Below are 11,554 nucleotides of genomic sequence, written 5' to 3' on the forward strand. Positions count from 1 at the left end.
GACATCCAACGTCGTTTCGCCAGACCATTCCACACATTAGTAAAACGATAATAATTTTGACATAGTTCACATATTCTTCAGTTATCTCAGAAATCACGTGTCTGTTGTAACTAAGATTGTGAATGATCCTCATGAGGTTATTTGATCTGTTGCTTATAGGAAAGGATCTGGCTCATAAACGTTAGATTCAGCATAGTACTAGGAAATTAAAATAGTTGCTTCTGAATTTGGATTTCAAGAGTTTCCGATAAATTTAACTGTTACTCTTTTACAGAGTTAGATTTACCAGTGACATTATAATTTTTAATAGACTGTGTCTTATTACTTGACTTGCTATTGTTTGTTTGAATCTTCCCATTGATGATTATGATTGCAATTGATCCGTCTCTTATTGGCATATGTGTATCCTATACAGATTGCCTCGATATCGCTCTAATTTACAAGCATTATAAGCAAAAATGGATGGTGACTAGAAATGGCTGCAGGTACATTCAGTTGACGAGTCCCAAATAGGACGAAACGCGCGTCCTCGATTCCATTCCTATCCACCATCCACATTTGCTTATAATGTGTCTTAATACTATTTATAAAAACTACTGTAGTATTCCACCAATACAGATCGTCATCTATGATGTGTATAAATCAAAGTTTGTTATCATATTTTTCAAAACTGAAAACACTAGAATTTACAATGTTTCCTTCTTACGTATGTATACAATGAATTAGCGAATTAATTAGTTTTATTATCAGAAGGGGTTTTGTGGAGATTTAGTATTTTCATAGTTCAAATCATGAGTCAATTGAAGCTGGACCACCATGGAAAACCTGGAAGCACTGGACGGCCAACTCGTCCTATTATGGAACTCCTCAGCAGTGTGCATCCACAATCCCACACTCACGAGACTGGTAGGTTCTGGGTTCGAATCTCGTGAGTGCGGGATCGTGGATGCGCACTGCTGAGGAGTTCCATAATAGGACGAGTTGGCCGTCCAGTGCTTCCAGGTTTTCCATGGTGGTCTAGCTTCAATTGACTCACGCTTTTAACTACGAAAATTAATTATTTGTTAGTTTTTCTTATTACTTATAATTAGTTCGATGTTAAACAAACTTGATACTGAATAATAAATAAAAATGGATAGTGGCTAGCAGATGAATCCAGTAGGCGAGTTTCGCCTATTTTAAACTCGTCAGCTGGATGTACCTGAATATGAGTTGATTCCCACTCCGGGTCTCGAACCCAATACCGTTGTTTTTCCTAATGATTGAATGTTATCCATAAATTATTAAGACAGATTATTCTATTCTTTAGTGATTGATATTTCTCTTAGAATATTTGTAGGAATGAAAGAGTAGAACAAACTGCCTTAATTCACCTCATTAATACTGTACAATTGGTAAGTTAAAAAAAGTACACCAACCACATCGAACATGTGAGAAACTAATAATTCTGGTTAACTTAAGAAATTGTGCGTAAATATGTAAGATAACAAGTAGGATTATTATAACAAATCTAGTGAAATCAGTAGTTCAAACTGTCTTATTTGTTCAGTTAAAAAAGAGCTTATCTTTAGAAATCCGTAGATATTTAGAAAAGCTATGAGACAATATAACATCTCTTCTTATAGTATGGATTGTCCGATAGTATAAAAATCAAGATATATAATAATAGTCCGTAAAGAGTCACGAAGATTGTTGAATTTGTTTGAAATCATAAGTCGGTCTAAGTATACACGACCCCGCACGCAAGAACCGAACCCCAAACCCTCAGTCTCACGAGTGAATGCCTAATCTCCAGACCACTGAGCCGACCAACAACAGTACCAACATCTAACTGTGATCGATCCAAGAAATTCCTCTACCACTTCCCATTATTTTCAGTGGTTAACAGCCTGTTGAGCTAAATTATGTCGGGTGTGAGCCAGTTACCCATCAAATACAATGAAAGATTATTGCACAATATTGTGGATTGATTAGTTATATACGAACATCATCGGACACCGGCTCTATGGCATAAAGGTTAGGTGTTCGTGCCAGACCGAAGGTCTACGGTTCGATTACTGGTTGTGAGGTCGTGTGTGTCCACTGATGAGGAGTATCATACCAAGATTAGACGGGCGCCTAGTGCTTCCAGGCTTCCAGTGATTGTCTAACCTAGATCGGGTCACTATTTCAGTGAAATTGAATTATAATTTGTAATAGTACTAACTCGATAAAATATTGACTCTATGAATTAACGATGAGAAAATGATTAGGTGATTTGCGCCATGCAGTGCAATCTACTAATCATTTCCAAGTGCTTTGAAGTACATTATGATGATTGCCAATGAATGGATTTAACTAAAGCATATTCGAAGAAACATGTATACTGTTGTCTAGCGTTTGCTTTCAAACACACTACACTATTTAACAATAAGTTTGTCTAATCTGAAGATAACTCACATCCGCGTCTAATCTTAACTAGAATTTCATTGAATACCAGACAATACTGAACCGCTGAACATAGTATATTAACAATCCTCCGAGAGTCAGAACCTGGCGGTTAAATTAGTTTAATCCCATCAACGTGTCATTCAGTGGCTCATATTTTATACGATTCGCGACATATCAAGATTTGAATGCAATTAACTTTTTGGAAATCTGTCTATGACTTGTTATGTTCATATAATTAGGGATTGACTTGTACACAATACAAACGGAAAAAATAACATTTCAGTCTAGCCTTAATTTATTAAACAATTAAATGTCCCGTTTAATAAATTAGATACTTCCGGTTACAAAATCAAATTCCATAAATGTCAAACATCCGATAATATCAATTGAAGATGTTACGTCCTTGAATCTGTCTACTCACTTTAGTGCCGAGTATAACTTGTGTAATGTAGATTAAGACCTTAACACGATAGGCTGACTGGCTTAACCTTGAGGCCAGTATGCGTGAGTTCGAAGTGGGGGTAGAGAGACGAAAACTATTCTATCCCTGATAGGCTGACAAGCACGCGAGAGAGAGAGAAGACAAGGACAACTGGAACACTAATCACTTTATTCCAATCCCGATCTAGCACTCGAATTCCGAAATCAGATTAGTGTGAAAAGATACATGAATAAATAGATGACTAACCCGACCACAACGCCGAACATTTAGGAAATTACAATTATGTCCAAAACTGGGGGATTACAGTAGAAAATAGAGTATAAAAAGGTTGCGTCTAAATTACAATAGCTTTGGAACAGAAAATGCTATGGCGATGAATCATACATCAAACGAAAGCTCATGATCTGTAGAATAGACTAGGGCAAAAGTAAATGTTACAGTTTTACAAGCTTTGAATTAAATGAAATAACGTCCCCAAAAATAGCTTCCGTAGTTTGTTAAGGCTTCTTGTTTCGGGGTTCACATCAGAAGACAAATGGAAATTACGATTATTGTCAAACATTTCATTCTGTTAAAAATATAGATTGATCACTGGATAATGATCAATGTCATGTGTGTGTCAAGTCCTTCTTAATGCAAATCGAATCCTATGGACCAAGTTGAAATATGGCCAATAGTCTAGGTAACTCAACATTGCATGCACTATGTTGAGATAAGATGGTAGTTAGAGATAGTCGACAGGGAACTCATTCTGACATTTAGTCAAAAGATGAATAGAGCTGAGAGATGTGTATGTAGTTGAAAGATTTGTAATCATACAACTATGTAGGTATAAAAAGACAAATATTAAAATTTGGTAGTATTCACCAATTTTCTTTTTCAAATGGATAATTATAATCCATAATGTTTGTATGTAACTATGATTATTGTATACCCGGAATCGAATTGTAAAAACAATACTCTCTATTGGGATTATAGAGTTCCCTGTGACATGAATACTGACTCATATGTAACTAATTGTGAACAAATTTTCATAGTTCTTTGTAGTAATATTAACTACCATACTGAATTCATTAAATATCGTAAAATATTGACTGGTTATTTATAAATTACTTACGCCTGTTACCCCTCGAGGAGAAACATAGGCTGCACACCAGTATTCTCCATGCAACTCAGTCCTGAGCAATCCTTTCCACTTCTTTCCAGTTAACATTCATCCTTTTCATATCTGCTTCTATTTCACGGCGTAATGTGTTCTTTGGCCTTCCATTTTTTCGCTTCCCTTCAAGATTTCAAGTTAGAGCTTGCCTCGTGATGCAGTTTGGTGATTTCCTCAGTGTATGTCCTATCCACTTCCAACTTCTTTTCCTAATCTCCTCTTCAGTTGGAAGCTGGTTTGTCCTCTCCCATAAAACGCTGTTGCTCATAGTACTCGGCAAGTGAATGTTGAATATTTTGCTTAGAAAACTGTTTATAAATACTTGTACCTTCTTGGATGTAGTAGTTCACCACGTTTCAGCTCCGTACAGTAGGACTGTGTTGACGTTCGTATTGAAGATTCTCACTTTGACGTTAGTTGAGAGTTGTTTTGAGTTCCATATGTTCTTCCATTGTAGAAATGCTGTTCATAGTTTGACAATCCTCACCTTTACATCTGCATCAGATCCTCCTTGTTTATCAACGATGCTTCCTAGGTACTCTAAAATTCAGTACCTATAAAAAAAAGTGGTTTCCTTTAACATTGTAGAAGATCTTCTAGTTCATCGTTTTGTGATTAAATATTCTAAGACAATAAAAGTTTTTTTGAAGAAATATCTTTTAAAGTTTATTCAATTGATTATTATTTCAGTAGGGAATTTTGTGGATATTATATTCAATTTTAATAGTTGAGATCATGAATCCATTATATCTAAACCACCATTAGAAAACCTGGAAGTACTGGACAGTTGTTTCGTCCTATTAAAAGAACTCCTCAGCAGTACACAACCACAATCTGATATTCATTTCATTTTTACTTTTCAAATTTATTTAACTAATACCAAATCAATATAATCCATTAATAAATATTTAGTATCCCTTTTGATCTCTTTCTTTAATCTTATTATTCATAAATCATTATTATGTATATATATAGGGATAACAACATAGTAACTAATGATATTTGCAATTACAAAAAAGAGAAAAAAAGAGAAAAAAAGAAAAAAACTATAACATAAAATAATAACTATCATATCTATCAGCTGACCTAATTGTATTATCATAAAAAGAAGAAAAAAAGAAAAAAAAAGAAAATAAGGAAGAAACTTTAAAAACAACAAAACATTTCATCATTTTTTTATATCAATAAGATATACCCATAGAAACATAATTTATATAACAAGTACATAATGAAATAAATTCCAGATTGAACTAATCAATTCTAACTATATCTATGTTAAACAAAAAAAACAAAAAAAAAGGGAAACAAAATTACAGTATGAAGTACTATTCAAAATGTTCAATGCCAAAATTGAAAATGTTCAAAGTGTGAAATATTCTTCATAGAACATTGTACATTTGAACGGTTATGCGCGTACGTACGTGCGTGAGTGTGTGTGTGTATAAGGAGAAATGTATAAATATATAATTAGTATAAAACGATTTAATAGTACATATATGTTGATGATGGTGATGATGATGAAGAAGAAGGATGCTACGGCACAATATTGAGTAACATTCGTAAATATCATATTGTTATGATTCTATTTCGAAATATTAAAATCATTTATAGATTATATACCCCTGTATGTAAGTAAACTGTATTTTTATTTTAAATATACAAAGAATCAGAAGGAGTTTTGTGGAGATTTCAGTATTTTTATGGTTGAAATCATGAGTCAATTGAAGCTAGACCACCAAGGAAAACCTAGAAGCACTGGACGACCAACTCGTCCTATTGTGGGACTCCTGAGCAGTGCGCATCCACGATCCCGCCTCACAAGATTCGAACCGAGGATCTACCAGTCTCGCGCCAGAGCACTTAACAGATAGACCACTGAGCCGGTATCCAATGATGTTAATGTCTAACTTCAAGCAATCAACGAAGTTTGAGCAAGAATATTGCGTAACTGTATGGAAATAATTCAGTTGGAGGAAGTTGATAAAAATAGTGATTTTAGGGGAAAAAAATCTAATGATGACATAATAGGGGAAAATGTGTAGCTCAATCGGGTAGATTTGAATTACAATGCTGATTATATTGTTCAGTATAACATTGATTTATAATTGAATTATCCATCACATAGTAAGGAATCCAGTCAAAAGAACTGATTCACCACAATTTAGGTATTTGATAAGTTGCTGTCTTCTTCCTTTTCTTGAATCTTGTCTAGGGTTTCGATAGAGATCCATTCCTTATGATGATGCTTATTGAGGCCCAGAACCTCCTGAAACGTTGAAGTTAGTGCTTCTTTCATTCCTTTCCAGTAGTAAGTCATTGTTGAAATCTGATTTTCTGTATAAATCAAAATTTCCAGTGTATATAATTCTCCTTCAAGAATAATACTTTATTGAATAATAATACCTTATTGAATTAATTGCCCATTTTAAATAACTTAGAAGCCTTAATATCATGAAATTTAACATCTACAATGTTCACTAACTAGTATGCTTTTAATGTTTGAACATTGATTTTCGAAAGAAGAAAAAAATATTAAGCTTAGATGGTATCTTTTGGCAGCTCAGTTCAAAATTATCATCACTACTCTCTTATCACTTCATTCTTGAAGGCTTCTACAAAAAAATATATTCTATTCAAACTTCAACAATACGATAATTATTAATTATGGATTAATTTTTAAGTGATTGATCACGATTACAAAATAGCGTTGTCTAGATCCTCTCGTAATAGAAATTGGATATGAATCTGTTAATCAAATATATACAAAAGACGAATGTCATTGATAGGTAATTGCACATGATCTCATAAATGTATATTTATTTATGCTGTTGGAAACCTTACATCTGTTAAACATATCATATTTCACGTTACAATGATGAAAATCAATATAATATATCGTTTCACATATGTTGAAGGCGGGATCGTGGATACGCACTGCTGAGGAGTCCCTTTGATGGGACGAAACGGCCGTCCAGTGCTTCCAGGTTTTCCATGGTGGTCTAACTTCAATTGACTCATGATTTCAACTATATTTGATAAATACCAATATTTTTCTAATAAGCGTAGATTTAGTTTACCAGTAGAATCCACGAAGTACATTAAATATTCATTGCCTGAATGTCCCTGAAGTGCAATGGTAAAACTCAAATATATAGACAAATATTATCAATAGAGTGCCTGTCGCAAATGTCGACCAGCCTCAGTTGTTATACTACATTAGCATGATGAGGTAAATGTAATAAGATGAATTAAAAAAGATATCAAAATAATGTAGTAAGCAGTAATAATATGAAAGACTAAGCATTGAGAATGCAATTCGGAAAGATGGTGTGAAAGGATGCATATTCGAAGGAATAAAAAAATTCAGTGTCCGGAGAACAGTAAAAAGTGAATGGATCTGCATCATTGTGACTGATTCTGATCAATTCCATCAGCTGCCTCTAGTCAGTGATCATGACAATTGTTACATGGATCCTAACCAAGTAAATCTGTATCTACCAAGGTATTTTCATATTCTCGCTACAAAGAAATTTTTATATATCTTTGGTAAGACCGTAATTTATAGACGACATTTGAGTGATGATAAAGTGACCTTGAGAACATTCATCGGCTTACTAGCGTCAATAAGAGTTATAAATAGGTGTGAAGAATTAGGATTAGGATCTAGAGTTAGAATTGACATCAGCTATAATGACAAAACGCTATTTAACCATGTAGATGAATGAACTTCGCATCCAAATCCAAGACTTGCTGTCTTTAATTTTATTGGTCTATCCGTAAATTATAGTCTAGCCATATCTTTTACTTTCAACAAGGTCAACTAATAAATATTAACTTTTGATTGATAGACGCTTAAAAAATGACCAGCGATTATAGCCACTAATCAACTAACTATGAACACTTTCAAGCAATCTTTATAAGAACAATGGTAATGATCTTGCTTCCAGTTACAGATAAAGAAACAATATCACTTAAAATATCAAAAAACCAAAACACGTTTTTTTCTTTATAGTGAAACTCCACAATAATCTATGGCCGGGACCTTCATATCACATGGAGAACACTTAACCAATTTAACTAATGGTACATATTTCCAAATTCACCTAATTCATCAATGAAACAGTTATCAGTGAATATATTACATGATTGTCATACGAAATCAGAGAGAAGGTGGAGTTCAGTTCCTGGTTCCCTGGTTTAGAACTCTATTGAATCCTGTATGTAGACCAATCGATGATCGAATGTTCACTACCCTCCAGTCATTAAGTATTGTGACTGTTAATTATGTGAACGATATAATTTCATAACACTAACGGTTCATGCAACAAATATATTTCTAGTTCATATTACACAGTGGAAAGATGCATTCATTTCAGTATTTTGTCCCTACATCACCCCTACACCATCAATTTCAATAAACAGTTCATCGATAAGGTAAAAACTTATGTCAATTAATTGGTCGTTTAGGGTATGGATATATGTGTGTACATTGGATTGATCTTCGTCTTGTTGTAACGCTGAATGGATTGTCAATTTGATCATTTCTTAACCTCACCTCGTTACTTTTAATGACAGATAAGAAAGTTAGTACACATATCACTATAAAAGTCCCACTACAATTTTAAAGTACTTAGCTTCGTAATGACTTGGCAACATCAGTGATAAACAAGGAGTATCTGATGGAGACGTGAATGTACGAATTGGTAAATCAACTAACTTTTAATCAGTCTTCGTTGTTATGTGGATTCAGTGAAGATTGTCACGTAATTCCCAATCTATCAAATTTCAATGGAACAGATAGACTATAACTAGACGTGGAATCAAAGACATTCATTTGTCCTATTTATCACTCTTTAGAGAGATGAATCTATACCTCAGTGTTGAAATTCACACCTGAACTCGAACCCAGTATCTTCTGTACGGTATTTGTATATAACGACAACACTGATCACTATTCACTGCTGAATATTAGCAATAGGATAATTCAAACGTCTACTAATAATAGCATAATCAACACATATGTTGAATAATTTAGTGGTTATCTGGACTTAGTAGCTTAGTGGGTAGCCCACTGGTGTATAAAATTTTAAAAAAAATATTGAGTTCGAAAGCATCTAGCTAATGAACCCTCAACAAGAAAAACGTGCATCTTCAATTTCATTGACAGATATAATTCATTTATTCTAAAGATAACACGTACATAGTGTTATATCCCGTGGAGAATTGTGAATGGTAACTTTTGAGGACTATTTATGGACCAATATGATATGTATATTTCCTATTGTATAACTGCTAAATAACTTAACTATTCATATTCGTGTTCCTTTTATTATAAGCTTCATTTTGACCTATGAACTATTACTATATGATTTACCATTCTTGAGTTGTCCCCAGTGTATTAATTACTGTTCCCCTTATTCACAGCCACATTTGGCTAAATCTTGTACAAATGTTATTTTGTATTTTATGGTACGATATGATCAGTTTGTTTGTTATATAAACGTAGTATGTTTGAGAATAATGATTCATATTGCAGAGGTTGTTATTGGTGTTCTGGATTGAACTGGTTGGGTTAGGCAGAAAGCAAGACTGATAATTACTCAAGACTGCTCATATGGCTTTGTGTATCATTGCTCTAATCAATAATTCACTCCTCTCTCATTGGCGGGAATCAGCACGTTCATATGTCAACAGGGCACGTACGCACTCAATGTATATAACAGAACATTTTGATGTTACATGACAACATCTATTTCAATAGATATTTGACATTGTTTTCTTCACTGTTATTCAATTCATAAGGGGAAACAGATGAAAACATAATTTACAATAATCATTTGTCAATACAAAAATTTAAGAAAAAATATTGAACATAAATTTGTTAAAAATTTTATTATTTTCTACCGTCGATAAAAGTACATAGCAACAATGAATTAAAGGATATAAAAATTGTTGTTGTCGTCTTATTTGTATCTAAGGTATAAATTGATATACTATTATTATTATTATTCATTTGGGATTGCTTAACTTGAATCTTTCCATTGATGTTTAGCACTGCAATTGATCAGTCTCTTATCGGTATATGTGCATTCTATGCGTATTGCCTCGATATTGCCTTAATTCACAAGCATTATAAGCAAAGATGGATAGTGGCTAGCAGTGGAATCAAGGACGCGCGTTTCGTCCTATTTGGTACCCGTCAGCTAGATGTACCTGCATCTCAAAGTGGATGTTCACTATGGGACTCGAACCCAGTACCTTTCGCTTCAAACGCCATCGAGTTATCCACTCAGCTACTGAGTCCTGATAGCTACTTGCTTGTGCAATGGGGGGAAATTTGAATTCACTTGGTATTGTTTTACTTGAATCTTTCCATTGTTGTTCAGGACTGCAACTGATTAGTTCCTCATTAGTATATGTGCATCCTGTGCGCATTGCTTCGATATTACTAGCAACTATCCATCTTTGCTTATATTATTTATATTGTTGTTGCGTGAATCTTGCAAATGTTTGATGGTGAATTTCTATGGTAAACATCCAATAAAGAGTCCAATTTCTTTGACAGTGATATCTGTGCATTTAACTAAAATAATTATGAAGATCTAAATCGATGGAAAAGATTAGTATTTTAATTAAATTATTTATTTGATGGGATTCAGTTCTTTGAACTAAATAGTGCAATTGTGAAGTTTCCATTAACTTTCTGGATGACAACATCATCAACAGCATCAACGCAAAGTAGAAATGAGCTATTCTACTCGACTTTTGTGCTAATGATATTGTTCAAAAGGATAATCAACGTTTCACAATTAAACTATTCAGTTTAAGGAACGAAATTTCACCTTAAAAATGGGAAAATATCAACTAACTCAAGAAGATATTTTATGTAATAAAAACTATTTATGACTTATTTGTGTTTATTTACTCATATAGTTGTTGTTTATTGCAAAGCTTATATGAGTCTTATAAAATATATGATGAATCTATCAGGACTGAGTAGCAGAGTGGATAACTCGATGGTGTTTGAAGCGAAAGGTACTGGGTTCGAGTCCCAGAGTGAACATCAACTCTGAGGTGCAGGTAAACCCAGCTGACGAGTACCAAATAGGACGAAACGCGCGTCAAACTGGATTCCACCACTAACCACTATCCATCTTTGATTATAATGCTTGTGAATTAAGGCAATATCGAGGCGATACACACATTATGCACATATTCCAATAAGAGACTGATCAATTTCAGTGCTAAACATCAATGGGAAGATTCAAACAAACAATGCTAAGTGAATTTATGATGAATCTAGTTTTAGCTGAATATTATATTCTCAAGATTGAATGAGTAAACTGTTAAATTTTCATTGTCATTCTAGATAACATTGTCAGGATATTCGTTAAAAGCATTTAATGTATTAGGATTTCTCCAAATTTAATTAACATGTGGGTTGGATGGTAGATTCATTGGCCGGATAATGTCAGCAACAATGTATTGTGACAGAAAACAAACCAGATTCCATTTGAAGAGAA

The 11,554-nt window shown here is 33.6% G+C and overlaps 1 non-coding gene across 1 annotated transcript; it reads left to right on the forward strand.

Moving 5' to 3' along the window:
• The first annotated feature begins 11,022 nt into the window (after positions 1 to 11,022).
• Positions 11,023 to 11,094, forward strand: Smp_tRNA_01015_Pseudo_TTG.1.1. The gene has a single exon. It is a non-coding gene (tRNA).
• Positions 11,095 to 11,554: the final 460 nt, after the last annotated feature.

The sequence above is a fragment of the Schistosoma mansoni genome, chromosome 3 (genome assembly GCF_000237925.1).
Source record: "Schistosoma mansoni strain Puerto Rico chromosome 3, complete genome".
Taxonomy (NCBI): Eukaryota; Metazoa; Platyhelminthes; class Trematoda; order Strigeidida; family Schistosomatidae; genus Schistosoma; species Schistosoma mansoni.